The following is a 23,929-nucleotide window of genomic DNA, read 5'->3' as shown; positions in this document are numbered from 1 at the left end:
TAGCCCTACACTGGACTCTCTCCAGTAGCTCCAAGTCTCTCTCGTACTGGGGAGCCCAGACCTGGACACAGTACTCAAGATGAGCCCTCCCCAGGGCTAAGGAGAGGGGCAGGATCACCTCCCTCCACCTACTGGCAACAGTCTTCCCAGTACACCCCAGGATACTATTGGCCTTCTTGTCCACAAGGGCACATTGCTGGCTCATGGTCAACCTGTCATCCACCAGCATTCCCAGGTCCTTCTCTGCAGAGCTGCTCTCCAGAAGGTCATCCCCCAGCCTGTACTGGTGGCTAGGGTTATTTCTCCCTAGCTGCAGGACTCTGCACTTGCCCTTGTTGAACCTCAGGAGGTTCCTCTCTGCCCAGCTCTCCAGCCTGTCCAGGTCTCTCTGAATGGCAGCACAGCCCTCAGGTGTGTCAGCCACTCCTCCCAGCTTGGTATCATCAGCAAACTTGCTGAGGATGCACTCCGTCCCCTCATCCATGTCATTGATGAAGAAGTTGAACAGGATGGGACCCAGTACTGAGCCCTGGGGGACGCCACTAGCCACAGGCCTCAAGCTAGACTCCACGCCACTGATGACGACTCTCTGAGTTCTGCCTTACAGCCGGTTCTCAATCCACCTCACTGTCCAAAACAGCTTCTAAGGATCACAGAAAGTGCAAGGTACGAATATACCAGGTCTCTTTCACAGAGGGTCTGCTTTTCTGGGCTATTTTCTCATAGTTCTCACCTCCAGGGAATTTGGGTTCTTCGCGAAAGGGGCTGCTGTTGACCATATATAGGATACATACTTCTCCTCCTGGTGTCTCTCATCAGGATGGTGAGTGTAGAAAGTGCTTTCCCTTTGGTGTGGATTATCCTCTGATGATTGCCCAGATTGGATCTCAGTTCTGAAAGTACTTGAGAGAACAAGCACACCTAAGTCCCACATCAGCCTGTGGAGTTGTTATAAAACATGTAACTTAGAAGCAGAAGCACAGTGTATCTATGCTCTTTGCCACCTCCTCTCTTCTGCCATCTTTTCAGTTTCTGTTTGTGTTCTTCTATGGATACTGAATATTTCTATATATTTCTATATTTCTAAACATTTCTATATTTATAGAGCTGCTGACAGATACCTAAATTTTTTCTCAAAAAATAATTTTTCATAAAGTCTTATTGACCAAAATGATTTTATGATCTTTTTGAGAAATTGGTATTCAAAGCTCTATAGTATTCTGCAACTTGGCCATATATGTTATTTTTCTTTATAATTGATTGTCAGCAGTGTTTTTGGCAATATATAGGAAGCAAAACACAAGTGGTTTATGTACCTGAAAGTTTATAATCAGATCAAGCCAGACACAGAGTACGTCTATGGACTATAAACAAAAGCAAAACAAAGCAGTAGCCAAGTCTTTGGTTGGCATAAGTCAGTGCAATTTCATAAAACCATCAATTACGCTCTTTCCCTTTCAGCTGGGAACTTGACTCATTTTTACCCTCAGTCAATGTTGAAGTGAAAAGCACATACCAAACAAAGCAAAAAGAACATTCAGGCTTTAAAACCTTTCTTTCTGATTGACTGAAATTTTCATACTGTAGGGCAATTAAAAAAAGTATTGGTCGAGATTTCAGCAAATATGAATCATGAAAGCACCACCAGCTTCAGCAAAAAGCAGCCATGCTCAAATTAATAGTCATAATTAATCTGAGGCAACTGAGTTGAGAGCTGAGGCAACTACTATGAAATTGTAGTTTGGAAGTTAGACAATTTTGGCTAAAATACTATGCTTCATTTCTCTTCTCTACCCCCAGTAGATAAGGTAAAGTGAAATTATTTTTTTTTTGTATCAGGTTGCTTTAATGCCCATTTAGTTACATTTTAATTATAACTTAGGAATGATCCTTTTAATGATGGTTCACGCCACTTTACAAATCTATGTTAAGCCTTAACTTGCTTGCTGCAGCACTAGGTCATACCTATTCGCAATCTGTAAGTTAACGTTACTGCTCCATGATAGAAAGTTTTGATATGGACATTTACTAACACACTAAATCGCTGTGTTCAGAAGGGTTGGTTGAAAGCCTTAAATTAACAAAACAACATACAGATGGCCTTCAATAAAGAGCAATAAAAGGTATGTGGTTCGAAAGTATTTGATGTCTGAAACTGTTGTCCTTGGCAACACACCTACATGGTTTGTCTGTGGAGTGTGTTACTGTTTTGTCTGCTGGAAAGAAAAAATAGACCATATAATGGAAATAAAAGACAAAATATATAATTAAAAAAGGGAAAGAAAAGAATCTGGATGAACATAGTATTCAACTGTTTTTGTTAATCCTAGTAAAGAATAGAAATATCTGCTATGTTTTAACACAGTATAAAAGATGTTCTACCTTGAGAAGAGAGAGTTAGGGGATAAATAATTTGGGTCTTTAAATAATATTCCAAGGGAACATATCTTGAATTGTTTCTGGATATTTTTCTTTTTAAAAATGGAAATTCAGAGCTATTTTGCACAAAGTTTATTACAGTATAGCTTTCAATTTCACTTAACAAATCACAGGACAAAACATTGAAATTGATTTAAAAATTCATAAAAAAAAAGATCATGAGTACAGTGCTGTCAGGAAAGGTTATTACTGAGGCTGTTTGATAAGAATATGATCATTGTATTTTTTTAGCTGGAAATGCCACTCTTTCCAGACTGACACATACATAAATATTTACCATGTGCTTCTCTGATAGTCATGAGCTACCTCGCTGTGGAAGCTCGCCCTCACCACTTGTGCTCTGCCCACCAACTATGGCTGCTTCTAGTATTTTAAAAATCTTCAACAACTTTCAAGCAGCCCCAATATATAAAAAGGAAATAGAAATTTTGGTTACATTTTCGTCTGGGTCATTCACCACCCCACTACTTTTACTCCCCACTACTAAATTTGGGAGCAGAAAGGAGGAAATACATGGGGAACCCAGACACTAGGTCCCTCAGCAGAGGGAACTTTCTGTAACCACTATAAATAAGGTTCAACAGCTGGAGAGTAACAAAAGAAAGGATGTGTGATCAAGAAGTCATCATGGAGTCCCACAGATTTATCAAGAAACAATTTTTCTTCTGGATCTGGAAAATTCTTATTAGCAGGCTCTAAGAGGGTTACAAGTAATTTCTTAAAATAATTCTGTATTTGATTTTTTGGGGACTGAAATTGGAGCACAAACCAGGAAGGGGGACTCTGATAACTGACCCAGTCATACCATATAATCTGCCTTAGATAACTGTGCATGTCTGCTGCTACAAATACGTATTTCCAGCATACTGAATGATACTGTATCTCTTCTTTTTAAAAATTAGTTTGAATCTCTGCTTCTTCTGCGCTGATTTGACCAGAACCTCCATGCTCTAACACTTAGCAAATTTAATCTTATTTCAAGCCTACAAGTATTCATGATCTACTTACACTATCTATTTATCTATTTTACTTCCCTGCCAATAATATTCTGTCATGGCAATAACTCTTCTCTTGACTGATATAGTTATAGAAAATGATCACAACCCCATTTCACCTTTCATTTGTGAGATTAAATAACCCAGTCTTTGACAGTCTCCTTTCATATGACAGGCTCTCTTTGCTCTGAACTTTCTAGCAGCCCTTTTTTAGACTAGTCCAAATTAATAGAGAAACAACAGTTATATTTGAAAATATTGTGTTAAATGGTAGTCCTAATAATTTTTCTTCTGAGAAATGTGATGATACATCCTTCATCAACCTTTTCCCAGGGACAGTTCTCCTAAAGGAATGCTGCTTAAGGGAACAGAGAGGATTTCTTAAAGATTAAACATTCATTGCTACTTTCTTTTTGTTTAAATTTCTTTGTAATAAACCCAGTTAAACTGCTTTTATTGAAGTTCTCAGAAAATAGATAGTACAACTTCATACTATTTTGAGTTTCATGAGAAAATGAAAGACCAGGTTTCTGGAAGTACCAGGTAAAACCAATTAAAAACTATCTAAAATTATATTAGAAATGACTATGAATATGTGGCTTGTGAAGTTAATCTATTATATGGATCCCTATTTTGCTTGAATATGCTCAGCAAAATAGAAGTTAAATAAATCCTTTACATCTTTTTGTTACATCTACTTAGATTAATAAATATTTTACAAAACTCAGAAGTTTGAATGAAGTTAATGAATTAATAAAAGAGAATTTTCATAGTTTTCACAAATAAAATTTCAGTCCAAAATATGAAGATTGCAGAGGAGAAAAGGCTATTTTTTCTATTCCTCTGTTTCTCTTCAGCTATCTTCATTCTAATAGGAAATTTTTAAAGGCTAATCAAAAGGGGAAAGTATAAAACAAAAAGTAAAATGAAACCTGGAGACTTAAATCTTCAGTATTTTTGTTTCAAATATATATATATATATATATATATATATATATATATATATATATAAAGTTCTGTTTTTCTTTGAATGATATTTTTTAATATTATCTAAATAATGATCTTTAGAATAGCTATCTTTCAAGAGCATGCTTCATTTCTCTTGTATTTTAACTGATTCAAAATTATTTTAGCTCAGCTTCTCTGAGATATATTTTAAATATTTCTAGGTAGCCACGTCAGAGTATCACCTGTCGTACTAGCAAATGAGGGCAATCGATGAGCCAAGGGATCTTTGAAGTGCCATGCCCACATAAACTGGTGGTGATAAATGCAAAATATCAAAAGCTTTCCTAAATGCTTTGAAATGGATAATTCAAAGACTACACTCCACCTGTATATCAGCACCCTGCGAAAACTAGAAGCTCACAGAGGTTGCTACCACCATCAGGACAGTGACATACCGGTACCAGGTGACTGAATCCTCATTTGGATCCAGGGCTGAGCTGGAACTGCTTGGAAAGGTGCTGTACGGTGTAATGCGACTCTTTGGTAGACCAAAAGAAAGTCAGCTGCTTAAGAAATGCTGAAATCCTTCTTAGAGGCAACTTTTAGCTTAAGAGTATCCTTCTAGGGCTTTTTATGAAACATTAGAAATTTCTTTCCTTTGGAGTGAGTTGCCTGCCTTGACTGGCTTCCATTTCAGGAGCAAGCAAATGTCTCTGCAGCTATAAAGTGACACATCTACCAATCACTAATGAAAAACCTAAGTTCTGTATAGTAAATTAATCTGTATTATTTACCTGAAATGGGTTTAGTAGAGGTAGTAGTTAGCAATTTTTCATTTAAAAGTCAAGTCTCGATGTTATGTGACTTTAAGCTTATCTTGAAGGGTCTTATTTAGCCTGGGTGATAGTTCCTGCTCATACTTTCAAAAATGCACGGACATGCATATATAATGAAGGATGAGCTATATCAATTTCAGTTTAAGTAATATTCTTAGAAAATGACATTGAGATGTCTTTGCATTACATTTAATTATTGCACTTTGGTTGATATGAGGAATACATTTGATGTAAAATCTCTCCCTGTCATTTCCTGCAAGTTATAGGATTTTTTAAAATTATGTGCGTAAATGGATTTATTAACACTGCTAAACTTTACATAAAACTCCCATTACTGCAGCCAGTCACCTAGTTGGGGTTGCCTGACCTGCTTACATTGATTACCAGTTCCTCCATCTTTCTTGGGAGCTCCTTCTGCAGGGGAGAATTGACACGGATGAAAACTCACTGCCGCACCAGGGCTCAGCCGATCCCTCTGACAGCACCAGCAAGCAGCTGCCTTTCTGCAGAAGTTGCCTGGGTAACCAATATATAGACACAAAATTGGACACAGGTATAGTGACAGGAGAAAAAGAAAACCTCTATAATAAAATTTTTTAAAAATCCTAAACAGTCTTTATAAATACCTTGGAATTTGTAAAACTGTTTGTAAGTATTTCAAGGTAGCTCAGTGCCAGTCTTTGAGGTTTGAGCCTCATTTGCCTTGCTGTGAAAAGCTACAAGAGCTTAGACCACAGTGTTCAGCAATGGGAAGGTTAACGTGATCACAGCCTAGAATTACCCAGAGCGAAAAAAGATTTATGATACAATAGGGCTTTCCATTTTAGAAGAAAAGGTATAACACTATCTGACAGTCCTATCTAGTTGAAGCTAAATACATTCGTATTAGAAATAATGCATGCATTTTTAATCAGGAGAGTGGTTAAACTTTGAAGAATCTCACCTAAGAATTTGGCTCTCCTTCTGTCACTTAATAATTGTCACTTGCTAAAAAATATTCTCCAACTTCTGGATAAACTATGGATTTCACAAAGGTGTCCCTCAATGGAAGTCGACAGGCTGCTTTCCTCTCAAGGTCCAATAGTTCCCAATGGCTTACAGTCTAGGGCAAGAAGATAGCGCAAAAGCATCACTTATTCCTTACAATATGTAATTACTAGTGTGTTGGATCAGACCATTACTCCCTCTAGTCTATTGTTTCTTATTTGTCTATATTCTGGCTGAGATAATTCAGAGAATGATTTGTTGCAGAAGGCAGTTCTGGCAATAATTTGTCTCAGAAGTCTATCTTTTCCATTCTGCTATGCAAAGAGTGGCCTGGGCTGTTAATATGGTTTATTATCTGTAGTCTTCCATAGCTCCATGTTTGCTTCGGTAGTAAAGATAGATACTGTAAGTATTTTTGTCATCCACATTTTTTTGATCTTTAGGGACTGATGTTTTATACATGGTTTAGTTACAACTACTTCAGTTGTTATTTGACATTTTTTTCTTTGCTAGAATAAAGCCCCAAATTTTAATGCCAGGTGTTAACATGTGCATTTTTTTCAGTGGCCAGAGACTCTGACTCTATTTCTCCTAGAATTCCAGTTGTGAAATATTTTCTGGTTTTAAATGATGAGATCTTGCCCACATTTTCATTTCCATAAGGGACAGAATTCTCAGGACAACAGTTGGGGTAATTTCAGTGATCAATCTAAAACTTAGTCCTGACCAAAGCTTATGCCATGAAAGCTGGTTACTAAATTACTTGAAAAAATAGTTTATCTGTTGCAATTTTCCTAATCATTTTGATTAAATGTCTGCCTGCTTTCAGAAGTGCTGCTGGTACATCAGCCATCAGTCTCAGTAAAGTCTGTTTTACACAGAAATACGATATAAAAAGGCTTTATTTAGAATGGATCTCCCTGAACAGCACCTGTCTGACTTTGGTTACGTCAACTGAAAATGAAAATTTACTGTTTTTGTTTAAATAACGATACGTTGCTGTGGAGGATTTTTCTCTTGTCTGAGTTGATGAACACATCCGATACTTCCTAATGAACCACACAACAACAATACTTTTCCTCCCACGTACACGCACACATAGCAGTACTACGGTTTGCTGCTGTGGTTTGATAAGAGTTGAAACTGTCAGGAATATATTTTTCAGGTACCTATATTTACACTAAGAGAACTGGCTAATCAATTCTCCATTGTGGCAGAAGGAAAATGAAATAAACCCTGTGAAAAAAATGCTTGTTTATCAAATGTATTATGTATTGGACAACTTGGAGGCCATTTAGCTAGGAGAACTACCCCTTGACCCTCTCCTTTTTGATAGCTGGAAGACAACTTTCTAATAATAAAAATAACATGAAAGGAATGATTAGCAGCACCCTGTTCTCAGAGACCTTACTTTCCTTTTTTCTTTCTTTTTTTTTTTTTTTTTTTTTTTGATATCTCCAGTATTTTTAATCCAGCAAGTGATTAATCACAGCGTTTCCCTGGCCATCATTAGGTAATCATGTCTGTACCTTTATCGTTTTGTTTTAGGAGGTACAGTTTCACCCTTGTGAAAGTTTGAGGGCAATTTCTGAGGAAAAAAAAAAGAAAAATACCTGTGGAGTTCTCCCTTATTTTCTTTTTGTTGCTTCCTCTTAGAAAGAGGAAGCAGTTGGTCTTAATTAAGATCGCTAGAATTAAAATGCAGGTGTTCAGAAATGCCTGCAACTCCATTGCCACTTTCTTCTCCCCTTTTTAAGTCTTTGTAGATTTGCTGCAACTCTCTCTCTGCAAACCTTCGGCCAATAGCCAAACACTAGGCCAAACAGTGTTGAATTTGTACTCGGATCTAGTTCTGGAGCAGATCCTGCGAATAATCTAAACCTACTAAACTCCAAAACGATCAAATGATTTTACTGATTTACCCCAACCTAAGAATTAGACCAAGAGTTATAAATCAATGAGATGCTAAAAAAGGGCAGAATTATCTGTACTGTATGAGAGTAAAGTGTCTATTTTAGGGGAAATAGACACTTGTGAGGAGTTTTAGACATCAGTAAAACATTTATCAACTCAACAGATGGGTTTTTCTAACTGTTCTTTTGTAAGAGTGTGGGAGAAGACAGCAAAATAATCAGAAAGGAAAGTTGAAAAGTATTGTAAAAGAAAGGGGGAAAGGAGTAAGAAAGAGAGAGAGGGATGCCAAAAACTGAATCAGCTGCAGATACAAGTTTCCAACTAGACATGAAAACTGCTGAGGAGCAGAAGAAAATAGATGGAGGGAGAAAAGTAAAACTAAAGAAAGTAAAAATAAGGATAAGTAATACAAAAATTGCCCTTCATTCTTAGCACCTGAATTGATGGCTTTAGGAAGAGCCTTACTGTTCAAACGCTCCTTTCCATGCCATAATCATCTATTGACATTGACCTGCTGCACTGTATTTGGTGAGACATTTCCCCTTTCAGTGTCTGCTCACTTGTGTGTATTATGGATAGGAAGCTCTGTCCTTGTTAAGATACTTTTAATATTGATGTACAATATATTTCATCCAGAAGGCAGATTAATGAAGTCTAGATAGGAAGTGTATATTAATTCTGAAAGACTACTCAGACTTGTTAGAAGTCAATAGGAGATCATTGTAAGGAAAAAGTAAAATTTATCTCTCTATCCTGTAGACTTACATTTATTACTGGACCTTTTTAAAATGAACAGGTCTGTTGAATTCAAACTCTATTAATATATTTTTAAAAATTCTCAATGTTCTTAGAAGCAGCAAGCTACTCCAAAAATGTTCCACAGTTAGATACATTTCCAAAAGTATGGTGAAGAAGAAAGCTTGTATAACAGGAAGTCTAAATAGTGTAGACCCTTGTCAATAAAAAATTTATTCAAACAGACTATCTTGTTGATTTTAATAAGGATATTGGAGGGCTCACCAACCTTAGTAAGAGTTATACTTATTCTCCTGTAAGTTTCTGAAAAAGCATATTAACTTTATGTACATCACACATACAAAGAAATGGTCCAAAGAACATTATGAAGATTATTAATTCAAGTGCTCTGTAGAGAAAATGCTGAGAATAAAATTATCTGTGTGATCTTAATTCAGATCTTGGTATATAAGCTTTATTTTACCTCCTTTAATCATATAAAATAAATAAGGATTTCCTGCCTATTTCCTGCCTGAATTCAGGCATAGAATAGATAAATCTCTGTTAATAAACTTCAAAATTTCCTCATTTTTACTGGCATACTCTATACTGTGAAGTGAAACAAGTAGTATGGTAAACCATTATTTATTTATTTGTATATCTCTTGGAAATAAGGGGATGATATTTTACGGATGAGGAGCTTAGGCAGAAAATGCTAAAGCAAACTTAAGGCAAATGTGCATATGATTGACTTGCTCAGGATATGTAAGAACACTCTGGGTTTCACTCAGTTGCATTTTGGTCAAGAATAACTTTTCTCTTGTTTCTTTCACTCTACGCCCCCCTCTTCTAGCAAACAGTCAGAGTACTACTGATGAATGAGCAGATAAGGCTTATTGGTGTTCTTAATAGGCAGGGTTTTTTGGGTAAAAACATGTTTTGTGTGATCACATTTATGTATCCATGTATTAAAAAGTATGAACTCGTGAAGACTGGAGGAAGAGTGGAGAGAAAGTTGCAGCACAGCAACTCAAATTTCGGAATTCCTCTAGTCTTTGCTGTGTCTCCTGGATGGAGCTTTGATCTATACTGTAGAAATCCTTGCCATCTCCCTTTCTTTTTCCTTATAATCTGTAGAGTCTTGTATTTTCCACCAGATCACAGGCTAGCTGGACAAAACAGTTGTGCTCTTACCCTAGCTATGCTGACCCAGTAGCTATGGGAAGCCAGGGAACAGAGATTGACAGAGTTAGTATAGTAAATGAATAGTGAATATTCAGTATAACTGAATAGTGAAAATGAGCTTGTAGTTGCTAAAAACTGAATCCACATGTAAACAAAATACAAGACCATATTTCAATTGCTTGAATGAAATCATGGCAAAATCCAATAACTACCTCGGTATCACTAGAACGATATATGATTTTTCAAATCTAGTAGTATCAGACTAATAAAAACTTCACTTGATACTGATCTAGCAATACCAAAGTACTGTGCTTAGACTTTGGTGCAAGACACGTAAAATTTCATTTTAAGGTACTTTTGAAAGAACAGTTAGAAAAACCCATCTGTTGAGTTGATAAATGTTTTACTGATGTCTAAAACTCCTCACAAGCAGTTCATATTTACCTCTAGGGACAATTCATTACAATAATCTGTCCTCACAAGCCTACACGATCTGGTCTATGTGATTATCAGTTTTCAGATCAGGCTGATTGTCAACTTCAAGATTTTTTGGCTTAGGTCACTGTTTGGGTCACGTGACTTTTTAGATTGTTTTTCATTTTTTCCAGTTTTGTTTTTACTGGGCTGAGCCAACAGTCTGGCAACATTGTGAAAAATTAAAAAAATATATGGAGCTGTTTTGATGAACTTGTTATTATGAGTTAGTATATAGGAATTAAAATGAAATTTAACTTGGCATGTTAAACTGGACAGCTCTAGGGTATGAGTGGGTTATAATTACTTTATGATTAGCAAGTACCTTCTTCAAGTAAAGATGTGCTGACAGCTACAATTTTAGAAGAAAACCAAGGAGTCAGGAAAGATGCTTCAAGCTGGAGGCTGATGTTGCACATATTTTCAGAGCAATGGGATTCAATCTTTATTTCAGTTTTAACCACTTAATTGCTACATTTTTCTCCCTATTCTGTTCTGCTGAAAATTAATTAACACTATTTCCATGGGATTCCATGAGAATTTTAAATCATATTTAAGGACTTCATCCAATTTCTAGATTCTCAGCTAATAGATTGGGAAGCTAAGAAACAGTGATACGACATAGCAGAAGTCCCTCTTGAAATCAGTGGTAGAGTGAGTGATGGAGGTGCAGGCATGCTGTATTTGGCTATAGATACAGCTAATGTTCCAGCTATGCTTTGAGATTAATCCTTAGTGCACAGCATCTACAGTTTAACACTAGCTGTATAAAAAAAGTACCAGCTATATTCTTATAAGTAATTTATGAAATTGTTAGCTCTATTTCTGGGGGATGCAATCCTGGAATGAAAGTCATAAGTCCTTCTAGGGAAATCAAGTAAGGTTTCTATGACCAGATTCAAAGAGTACTTTGGAGTAAACTTGTGCTTTAGTTTTAGAGATGTTTCTGTCGGCAGCATGGGAGTCTCCTGCAAAACCCTGTGTTGACATGGAAGCGAAGCTGGTAGAGCTGAAGAGCTCTGCAATGTCTCTAACTCTTATTATTTTCCTAACCAGCAAACTCTTGCCTCTCCCATCACCTTTCATTTTACTTTCTGGCTGATGTCAAAGACTCAGGTTTGGAGTGTTGACACCTTTATTTGTGATCCCCTTCTCTCCCTTGTCGAATGATTGACAGATGAAAAACTTCAAAAAGGTTGCTTGCTATCATCATCTGTTGGAAAAATATTTAATTAGTTGCATTACATTTTTATGCATCTAGAAAGTACCCTTCTTTCAGGCTTCTGGGTAACAATATAAAAGAGCAATTGTAAGTTTTCTTATTAACTGTTTTGTGGTTTCTTTAAGAAAAAGCTGATTTTAAAAAAAGGAAAAAAAGAAAAGAAAAACAGATCTTGAGTTTATCGCAAGCAATTGACAGACATTTTGTACACCCTGATACATGTAATAGGACTTCAGACCAGAAGAGATCAAAGAATATACATTTACATGATTGCCTGTAATTGGAGGAATGGACTTGGCAGCTGGAGTATTTCTTTGGTTACTCTAGCGTTAAATTCACTACGCCCCCAAACACTCACCAGGGTTTCCTTAAGGCTAGAGTGACTCCTTCTAGCTGTGAGTCAGGCTTGAACCCTCTGCCTTTCAAGGAAACATAGTGTCACTGGTGGGTGAAGGGTGCGTGGGAACAGACCAGAGCCTGCATGTGTGTGAGCAGCTGAATGTAAATTAAGTCACCTCTACAGAATATCCTAATTTGCACCTAAAGAGGAACAGGTCTCTTAAAGCCACAGGACTAGTGAGTGTAACAGGCACCTTGACTTCTAGAGGTCAACATGGAAGATTCATGGTGTAGATTTAGGACAAAAATATTTGCTGTCTCTCCATCTGCTGACATAGGCTCACAAGACACACAAAATAGGAGTTATGGAGCTGTGCAGCAAACAGGTCAAAATGCTGAGTGGGTGCTCCTAGCTTTTACTGTGCTCTGCTACTGGGATGTCTACCCTTTTTGAAACTAGCAGCTAAGACTTATGTAAGAGTATGCAGAGGATCTGTGGTTTTGGAGGCTAATAAAGTGTTTGAAGTGCATAAGATGACTAGATAAACTGGAGGAGATGTGGATCTCTATATAAGCTGCAAAGTGGATCAATTAATTAAGTGGAGACAAAAACACGTTGCCTTGAGAAAGACTCACAGTGGCTTAATAGGATGAGAGAGCACAGAGAAGGATCCTTGAGAAGGATCCACTAAACCCAGTGGCCCTGCTTTGAGCCAAAGCTCCTTGCAAATCAACTGCATGGTGTTTGCGTGGGTGTAATTTTTAAAATGTTCTCCCCTCCAAGACACCAGGCAGATTTTCCCCATAGGGTGAAAGGTGGAGAGGAATCTTAAGCTGCCTGATGGGGGATCATTTGTCTTGCGTGTGTGCCTGGCTGTGTTTGTGCTTTATACTTTTATAACACTTGCCATGGGAACGGCACGGTAGTTAAACACAAGCGGAAGACATCTCATGTAGAAATGTTAGCATGATCATTTCTGTCACTGCACGCCAGCTTGAAATGTGTTCCCTACTGATGGGCTAAGAACCACCTCTTACAGCACAGTTTTGGGGGAATTTGCTTTTGTTTTGCAGGACTTCTGAGGTCTTGAGCATTTCCCCGCAGCAGAGCAGTTAGCAACTGCCAGGCCTGAGAGCCGCTCTTAACTTCTCTTGATTTCTCTGAGAAATGAAGGTGTTCAGTACAACAGCTTGTAGGACTACATTCTTCCACCATGAAAGTGCAGTTATTAACTAATAGTCTGAGAGAAGAAAATTAGGAGGTTGAAGTTGCTACAGGTAGGCAAAAGGTTTGCATACAAATCTGCTTCCCTCAGGAACAATTAAATGAAATCAGTTATATCTGCATATACAATAGCTTATCTTTTTCCTCATCTGGAAACAGATTTTATAAAAATCTCTTCCTCCCCCCCCCCCCCCACAAGAAACCACGTGAGAATTATTTAATTGGAAAGCTTAAATCTGCTCTTCTAAAACCAAATAGAAAAGGAGATTTTGTATACATTTTTAATAATATTCACAAATGGGAGCTTTAATAGCTTGGTAATTGGAAGAGAAATTGTATTTAGTATTTTTCATGGACTTATAATACTTTGTGGAGTTATTTGTTTTCATTAATTTAAAAATTAGTTTTAGGTATTTTAAAGGAATCTTATTAACTAGTCTAGGCGATGATAAAGAACTCCTACAGTGGAAGTAAAACCAGCTTTCTGAAGTGTGTTTAACTCATGAGAATTTGTTAGGACTTTGATACATTTTTTTGGAATATGTATTTCCCGTCTATTTTTTAACCGTTAAGTTTTAGTTTTAAAACATGGGTCTGGCTTCTGAACCACAAAACACAGCAAGAAAATATCCCTAATTTATTTTGCTTAGGATCTCTTTATTCTGAAACTCAAGCTGAAAATAATTCCCTACTAGATCTCTGTTTCCTCAGCATCCATAACAGCAACTCTGTCCATCTCACCTGTGCTGAACCTCATTTCTGCTTTGCTGATCAACAGTTTGCCACCTTCTTCCTGGCAACCGACAGGCTCCCAAGCTCTTAGGCTATGTCTACACCAGGACGTAATTTAGCCCTTTATGCTTAGAGGGTTTGGCTAGTGGATCTGTGACTGATTGGTCACTGGCCAATGGAATATTTACTGGATCAGGAACTTTCATGGCTAAAATCATGAGCTATTACATCGTCTATGGCTCTGTAGTTGGGAGTTTATGTGACTTGCTTTCCTCTGGTTGTCTTAAAACACATTCATTAACAAGACTTGTCGATCACTCAGAGGACATCAGGCATGTCGAGTAATGGGTGCTGGTCTCCCTCAAGGTGCTGTCCTTACAGTGCTTCCTAGGGGCATCAGAGCAGGAGCAAAAAAGATGCTCCAAGCTGTTTTTTCTCAGGGTGCTGTTCCAGAACAAAGTCGTCTTTTTATGCCTTCAGTATTAAAAATGCAGTCTTAATGCTTCGACCAAAATATACTTTTTAGTATCTTTATTTGACTGAAAAAGTTATAATTCCATATGTCAGTTCTGAAAGAAGTCTTTTGAATGCTGCCAATTGCTTTTTCTTTCCATGTGTGAAGTTTACTTTTCTGCTCTGCTTCCAGGCTTGGTAGTTTTCTTTCTTTTTTTTTTTTTTTTTTTTTTTTCATTATAAAAACAGAGGAGCGTTTGGAATTAAAATTGAAGCTGGAGATGCAATTTTGTCCATGTTTTTATTTGCATTGAGTCTTATGACTTGTTATAAAACCAAAGGTTGCCTTTTCTCAAGAAGTATTTCAGTATGCGAATTAAAACCTACAAAGACTTTTGTTATATCTTTGCCATATACAAATGACTTGCTAAAATGCATGTTTTTCAAATCTAAGCAAGAATCCAACATTTCAAGCATAGTTTATATGGAATTCAGAAGCAACAAGACTCTTAAGCCCATTATTAGATATAACTATTGCAGTAGGAGAATAAGGTCCGGGAACAGAGCAATATTGCTAGCAGAACAGTGTATGATCTCTTTGGTCAGAAATCCTACAGATGTCCTACACAGACGTATCTTCCAAAAATCTAGGTTTTCAATAAGGTTGTGTATAAAGAAATGGACTTTTTGCCTGACTTTTCTAAGGAAACTGGAGTTACTTCCTTGTCTCAAAATGTCTCTTTCCCCTCCTTTCTTCCTTTTAGCTAATAATGTGTTTAACTTATTGATCAGTTCCAATCAAATCTGATGAAAATAGTGGAAATTTCAAAAATTTTTGGATTCCACGTTGATCTTGTCAAATACCCAATGCCTGTGCAGCCCTGAGGCTGTTGGCTTCAGGCAGTGCAGTTGGTTGCACTCACCAGTTGTAACGGCAGTGGTGGTCAGCTAGCCCAGCAGCGCACCTTTGGCGTCAGCTTCCCTGTTGCCTTCCCTACCCTGGCCAGGGGCAGACTGAGGACATGAAAGGGAGATGAGGTTACTGCATACTGAGATAGTATGAAGGATGGATGCAGAGCTTAGAAAACTGTACTACAGGCCACCTAGCTGCAAGAAATCGATCCTTACTACGCCTGCTGCAATGATTTGAAGTGATGCTCCCAGGAATTCTGCCCCTTAATCTTTGGGACAGTGTAGTTTAGTGTCTTCCGATTACCTCTCCAAAGGCTGTACCTTTTGTATAAGTCATCCACTATTCAGTAGAGTAACACCTGGAAATTACTAAAGAGTATCAGAAGAATGCATCAGCTGTAGCTGTAGTTGTACTCTCTGGCCCACTGAATATTTTAAGCAAAAGTTCAAAAGGAAAAAGGTATTTCTCAGTGAACGAAAAACACAGCTTTGAAGGGAGGGAATAACTCATCCCTTTTCTTGAAGCTGTTGCTGTTTCTGCTTGTGTGTTTATTACAAGTCACGTACATTAAAAATAAAAGAACAGTTTCTGAAATTTTTAAGGTAGAGTGAGATTGAGGAAAAGTAATCCTATTCTGCAATTTTTTTTATTTTTCTTTTCACCTGGAAACAGAACCCTACACAATGTCCACGAGGCATTTTTGGATCTATGTCACTGGACAATTATCTTAGCACTTTTTTTTCTGCCAGCCTTTGGGTTCCTTGAGAAACATCCCCAGGTATTGCTAATTCCTCCAACACTGTAGGTCTTCAAAGGATGGTTCAGGAGGGAATCCTTACTAGAAGCTAGTCAACTTTCTGCTTTGATTTTCTGCTTTGCTTTTGTCAAAATTGGGCTTACTTACAGGGATAGTTTGATTTTTTCAAAATCAAGTGATCCCACTGAATCAACATATTGTTAGCCTATTATCAGTCCCCTTCAGATTTTACCGGGTTTCTGTAAAATGCTCTTATCAAGCCTGACTGAATTTTCATTCTCATTTGAAACTAATTAGAGCCTCTGCCTTACTTTGATTTTTATAAAAATACTATAGCTGGGGAAAATTCAGAGACTCTTACAGCCCTCGCCCTGTTGAAACATCTATATGTAATATACATCTATGTATAAAATACATATTTTTTATATAAGTGTTATGTAACATTTGTATACTATTACATATTATGTAATGAAGCATTTGCCTGCTTTAATATACGGCCAAGCACTTGTATTTCTTCTTTGTGCACAGGCAAACTCATACTGATTCTAAGACAGTAGAACAGAATTAATATTCTCGTAATTATCTATTTCCAATTAAAATATCATTGTACAACGAAGAATAACAGAGAGATGAAAATTTCAAATGTTTGAGGTGGAATGCCTTGGATTAATATTTATGAAGCAGAAATACATGCCCTGACTTCTTAAGAGTGCTGTGCACTCAGCAGCATCTTCTGCAATCAGTACAAACATGCCTGCAGCATAGAGAAAACTGGCTCTCCTCTCCATTTTAATCAAGAACAAGACTTGTTATCTCATTATGTGTACAAGGACGGGGCACTTGGGCCAGGCCTAAGTGAGGTTCCTTGGTCAGTGAAGATGATCTGCAGTAATAGGTACTTCTAAGTAGTAGACACGCTTAACTTTGAAAAGCACCCAGCAGTTTCTTCTGAAATACAGATCATTTGTTTAGTTGCATAAACTTAAGCTAAGACATTAGAGTCATCTGCCCATCTGTAGAGGTGGATTTTCTGGGTGTTACGGTTTTGTTTTGAAGTTCCCTACAGTGCTTTTGCCTGTATGAAAATTGTGGGAGTATTAAAGAACGAACTACTATCATCCTTCCCTCTCAAAATAGACTTATTCATGCTTTCCCAAAGGTGACGACACTTTCCTTTGCGCTTGAAAGCAGATGTTCTGTAAAAAGATGTAACCTGTCCTGTCTGCATTCACTGTTGATGCACCTTTGCGGGAGCCTGCTTAGACACTGCATCCTCATACAGAAGACAGCTGTGTTGCTGTGCTGCATTGCAGCACTGTGCTCTTAAATAATGTCGATGTAGTGTGGGATATAACAGAGTTAACAAGAGGAATTTGACTCTGATCTTCTACATGTCTCGGTTTTCCACAGTACACCATGATTTAGTGCCTCTGAAGATGCTGAGGTGCTTACACCAACTGATAGGTACATCAGGCTGACAAAATAATTGGTTTGTCTACTAAAGTGATGTATTTTGTAGCCCTTTTCTGGCAGAGCTTTTGCAGCTGTTTTGCTCAGAGACCTTTTCCCCTTGAAAATCTATCCTATATTAGTCCTTTCCCTTTTGCTTTTGCAAGTGCTCCTTTTTAAAAACCAAAGAGGTTAAAGCTTTCTGCATCTTTCCTCAGTCCATTGAAGTTGCCTACTTTCTACTGGCCAGCCAGCCAAGAATAATTTCCATAACTTCTCAGATTCAAGTGTGAATTTGTCACAGGTGCTCGAGGCCCTCTCTGGCTAAACCTTACATGTTATTAGTGACTTGATTAAAATGGGATTAAGAACTAGCTAATCAAAAAGCACTACCCTAATTTACGCCTTTCAGAGAATTAGAGAAATCATCAGGCAAGAAACAAGACCCCTCTAGCTTTTGGTACTGTTTTTCCACTGGCTCTACCTTCTCTCTAGGACTCAGTCCTATATAATTCCACAGTGACAAGTGAGAGAAGTATTTTAATATCCCTAAAGGAGATAGTTTACATTTTTGACGTCCACTCTTTGCCATGGATGTCTAGTAAGAAATAAAAGAAATCTGGATGTGAAAAGGATGGTGAGTCAGAGTTTCAACCAAAGTTAAAAACATTTTGGTATTTTGCTACTATAAATCAATAATATATTTCAACATTTCCTGGAATTTAGTCATTATTCCTTGGATTTTTTTCCTTTTTTGCTTTGATAAATAACATTCTGGTTTGCACATCTCATCTAACAGTCAGATATGGGCCAGTATCAGTGATTTCAGTAGAAGTGATAAAAATCAGCAATTGGTAAGCATGAGATAGTATACACTTTCTCATGTCAGTTCCTTTTATCTAATAATTAGAGATCAGCTAAAAAAAATTACAAATGAAGTTTAATTCATTCTACTTACCTGAGATGATTCTGTGAAGCGTTATTATCTGCATGCATGTCCAACCCTTTGTGGCAAAAATAAATCTCTGCATTCCTATGGTTTGACTCTTAACTTCACTGCTTGTCTTCTTTATATTTTGACCCAGTTAGGTTTCTGGTGACCTTCCTTCAGTTCAAAACCCCCCAATTCTTCCCTCTCTACTTTAGTTTCTCAGGTATGTCTGAAACAGTAGCTTAAAATACAATCTTTCAAGTTGTCCAGAGTTAGAATGAATTGGTCCCTGGCCTATCTGCGGTGCCAGAGGGGAGTTTCTGGAGAGCTGAGGAAGTTCAGCTCTCCAGCACCGTTACAAAGGGCTCTGTGGCTGTGTTTCAGCAGCTCTGTTCTTCTTACTTGCTGCCAGTTTGCAGGAATATAGATTTCTCTGTTGATTGCAAGAACAGCTCTCTGGTTGTCTGAAGGGAAATATACTTAAGAACTCTTCCAAAATATTGCCAGATTTAAAGTCTGACAAAAAATTTGATTCACTCCAGCAACTGCCTTCCAGAACTGTATTTTCCTTCAGAGAAGCTCCCTTTAGTCACTCCTCTGCCACTGTCCTTCTCCAGGTTTAAAAATGTGGCTCTAGCTTACTAGAGATGAAATGAAGCTCTTCCATATTATAGAATATGTCCAACTGCTTGGAAGACCTCTCCTATTTGCATTCAGGATAAGCAGCTGCTCACTGCAGGTGTTTTATGTGCACTGTATTACTTGCAGATCCCAGTAATCAGCTGGTAGGAAGGTATGCAGGAAATCAGCAACAGACAGCTGCTTAAATCAGATCCTCAGAGAGGTGAACTGGATAATTGATCCTCAAAACTCCTGAAGCTGCTTTTGAATTCAACTATCGTCTGCACTGTATGATGACTGGAAGAGTATTACACACTCCACTTTTTAGATAATACTTGAGGATTGTCCAAATACAAAAATTGTACTACCTGAAGTGGAATTAAACTACATAGTTTAGCTGCACAGATGCAACTGGAAACTGAAGAAACATATTTATAGCAGAACTCTTCTATCATGGATACAGGTATCTCTTTCTGTTTCCTGCCTCTGGTTTTCATCTGAGAACAATGCTAAATTTTCCCTTCATCCTGTCACCCACATACACTTTGAGGACTGTCTATGTACGCTGAGTACTTGGCGAAGTAGGCCCACGACTCTGAAGGGAACATTTCTTGACACAAATACTTAAAATGTGAGAGGGAAGATGCTCTTTCAAAGAAAGTCTTTAACCAACACACAAGGCAAGGTAATTGCCTTATGCCTGACAAGGACTGCGAATTTGTCACAGATTTTCTATCTGAGATGCAGCGTTTTGTTGAGGTTACAAACAGATCCAGATCCCAGCAGATCTTGTTATGAGTGGACAAAGACCACAGGCAGCCCTGGGCTGTGAGCGTATTTCCCTTTTTTTCAGAAATGTCATGTCCCTGAAAAATAGCTATTTGCTTGTATTGTTAAACCTTAGTGGCTTCTGGTCCGTGTTCTAAGGTAAGCGTTTTTATTACCAAAGGGATCAAAAGCAAACATTTATTTCTCTAGTTCCTATTCCACTCTGAACATACAGCCCCCCTACTGTCTCCCACTGCAGAGCCCCGTGCAGCTCTGTGTTTTCACTGTCGCCGCCTCACGTTAGCTGCCGTACACCGTACACCGTCAGGCTCGGGCTGCCTGGAGACACTGCCTTAGGGGCTGCAGTTTAGCACCTGTTATTTGTGGCTGTCTGGGTCTTTCCTCCGTGTCTTCCTCAAACTCCTCTAACTGTTATTTTTCTTTTTTTGTGTGTGTGTGATGTGGGTTTCTGCCGCCCTTAAAAAACAAAACAAAACAAAAGAACAAAAAAAGCAGGAGAGGAGAGTGAAATGGGCCCTGAGTCAGACAGACACGTCAACGCTGTGAATGCCAAAAGGCAGTACTCAATGTTCACGTGAAGATGTGTGGTTTAAGTGTTACGATTCAATTCAGGGGCATGAACCAAAAACTCGCAGGAAAAATTCTAGCAAATGGTAAGAAGTGGGTATGATTATCACATTTCCTCTGAGAAAAGGCTGCAAATTTCAGCCTACTCGAGCCTCACAGCCTACTAAGTTATGCCATGTGTAAATGTATCACATTTAGAAACTGTGACACTGACACACTGACGCATGTAACATATTTGCACTGGACTATGCCTGCTCATCTGTTCCAGCTGTTTAGACTTATGGTGGTGTTTTTCTATCTGTACAGTATTAATTAAATTAGAAGTTCATCTGGGTTTCATCATAGGTGGTAAAGTGGGGATACCAAAACTAAATCTTAACTCACAACTTAATTGTGCAATCAATAAAACCACACAAATTTTTGATAGAGCTAAAAAGTACTCATTTGTGCCAAGCTAGCACTGATTAATTTGTTGATCTGTCACTTCCAGTTTAGACATTGCCAACTAAATTGAGTTTCACTATCTTAATGTAGTTAAATCTGTTGATCTTTTTTCTAGTATAGAGTATTCTGATATATCTGGTGGAGGTAAAGATAATGTGGAAAATTTGTAGTCGGGCTGTGAGTCCGCAGTACGTTGGCTTGGCCAGCAGAAGTGGATAAAATGCTGCTGCTGGTGATGCAGCCTCATGTCCACTTGTGTTGGCCACAAGCAAGGTGGGGGGACAACACTGCGGCTAGGGTGCAGAGTTACACGTGAAAACCTAAATGGGAGCTTTTAAAGTCATCTCCTTACCGAAAAGAGTATCCTTCATTTCTTGTGTGTCTGAGACCGTAGTTTCATGGGAAAGAGAATCATTCGGCCTGACCGTTATACAACATTGATCTGTGCTGTAGAAAAAAAAATGACCAGATCAGAAGAAGGGTATTTTATGCCTGTTTTCTGTGGGAGTTGCTGATCACAAGCAGCAGTAGAGAACCAAGCTGAGGCCGTTTCTCACCCTGAGTGCAATTTCTCAGTGCTACTCTATTTCCAGCAGTTGAACTAGTAACTGTTTTCATTAGATGCTAGTTAAAAATCTTTCTTGTGCTTGTTGGGGAGAAATCTTAAGAGACGAGAGCAAAATGAGACTAAGAGACTGGGGAGGGGGAAAAGGACAAGAAACAACATACATTAGGGGGGCATCAAGGAAACCATGAAACATGAGTCAATGTATCTATATTCTGTTCAGATGGCGGCTGGCATGTTTTAGTATGTTTTAGTCAAGTATGTTTTAGTATGTTTTAGTATGTTTTAGGCACAGCAAGTGAAATGAAAGCATAGTAGCACGTGTTTGATAGCACAGTCCAATCATTGTTAAGTGGCGTTCTTGGTACCATAGCAAAGGAGAGCTTTTTAGATGGGCCTAGGAGAAAAGGGAAGTAACAGAGAAGTATTAAGCAGGTGGGAGATCACGGAGAAAAAGCATGAAAGAGCTGTTTTGAAAATCTGCTATAGGAAATGCAGGCTGGCGTGATCAGCTGATTTGAAGGAGGTCAGCCTCAGCTACTGCCTGAGGTGGTGGGATATGTGTTGTGATGGGAGAGAAGGGCCTTTTGGAATAAACACCAGATAATTTATGTCTGAAGCAAGAGAGGTGCAAGCCAGTGGAGTAACAAAAAGGTATTGCCACCCACCCAAAGTAATTGGGCAGGAAAAAGATCTCTGTTTCATCATTTCAGATAGACCGGGATTGACAAGGTCACATCTGCTAAGGCCAGAGAAAAGAACGTTGCAGTAATTGGCAATGAGAGACTTATCTTTTGGGGTCTTACAGATACGCAAAAATAATATGTATAATATATAACTATAGATAAACAAACTGAGGAGACTGATCTTGAGTGAACCAAAGGTTACACGAAGTTTGGAAAGCTGAAATCTGGGCAAAATGTTGTTGAAAAAGGGTGGCCAATGGAGCATCATCTGATGGAGAGAAATCAAGATGGAAGATTACACATCAGGGAGGGGTTAGTCCTACCAAGGAAGAGTGCTCACAAGATGCTTGCAAAAGGACATGAAAGAGGCTATGCCAAGACTGTAGGCTCTGCCTCACTCTGCATCCACCTGACTTGCTCCTCCTATCTGAAACAGCTCGATCTACATAATCTCACTGATTTTTGGAGCTGAAGGTTCCTTGCTATGTCAGGCTGAATGTCACACTTGCCTGAGGTTACACAGAATGGTGCTCAGACTATTGGTAGTGAGGGCTTCAGGAAATACAGGGCCCTCTCATGCTTCATGAGTTGCTACTAAGGGCCATAAATACAGAATAAAATAAGGTATATACAGTATATGTGATGGAGAGAGCATGACTCAGTCCAGTCACTCCATCCCCAATTTTATCACGTTTTGTATCACTATCATATTTGAGCTCTGTGAAACACTGGGGACAAGCCAGAGTCTGTTGCATTATTAAAATGTATCTTGAGAAAAAAGTACTGAAGAAACATGATTTATAATGTATTGCAACAAGTGGAAAAAAGCCAGGACAAAATGGCTAGTGAATACTGTGATAAAAATCTGAAGTTGAGGTCAGATGTGAAGAGAAAACAATTTACATAGAAGAGGGTGAGGACTTTTCTTACTATAAATGCATCAAAACTTTAAGTGAAACCAGGATTCCAGAGTACGGAGGAAAAAGGGGGGATGGGGGAAAAAGGGGGGGGGGAAGCGAAATATATCTCCTTTACATGTTTGCAAGTGCGGAACTGCATTCAGTGGTATCTCTTAAGCAAGTAGAAAGAAAGGATAAAGCAGGTTTCAGGATCAGATTGGAACATTTGTTTGTATCTCGAGAAAGCAAGGGTAAAAACAGTGGATAGTGGACAATGTGAAAGGATGGTCCTGTAAAGCAATATCCAGTGGGTGCAATGGAAGCAGAGACCCTTCCTTCAGCAGGTGAAAGGGGTGGTGCCTACAATCGAACAGGACTAAGTTCAAGGTGGACTTTGTAAATGCAGTCTGTTTTCTTTGTCTTTAATTCTTTGCTATTTTATAATCAAACGTCTAGTTTTATATTTTGCTAGATTGAATTTGTCTTGTGCTTAATCTTGTCTGATGGCAAGCCTTGTCTTGAAGTGGCTTTGCAGATCCTGTATGCCCATTCCTCAGGGAACAGAGAAGGAATCTAGGGAAATGCGGGTGTTATTTGAAATGTCTTGTGCCCTAAACATACACTGAAAACTCTTTATATCCCACTGACTAAGAATGACGGTGCCTGAGTAGGAGAGGGAAGTGTTCCTGGAGAAGCATAAGTAACTGGTGACTCAGAATTTAGTGAAACTGCTGTGTTTTTTCATAAAGAACCAGGAGAATTGAACTGTATTTTATCATGCTGTCTTATGAATCAGACACTCTTATCTGTGTGATCGTCAATAT

Source organism: Rhea pennata, chromosome 4 (genome assembly GCF_028389875.1).
Source record: "Rhea pennata isolate bPtePen1 chromosome 4, bPtePen1.pri, whole genome shotgun sequence".
NCBI lineage: Eukaryota > Metazoa > Chordata > Aves > Rheiformes > Rheidae > Rhea > Rhea pennata.
This window is presented reverse-complemented; position numbering follows the sequence as displayed.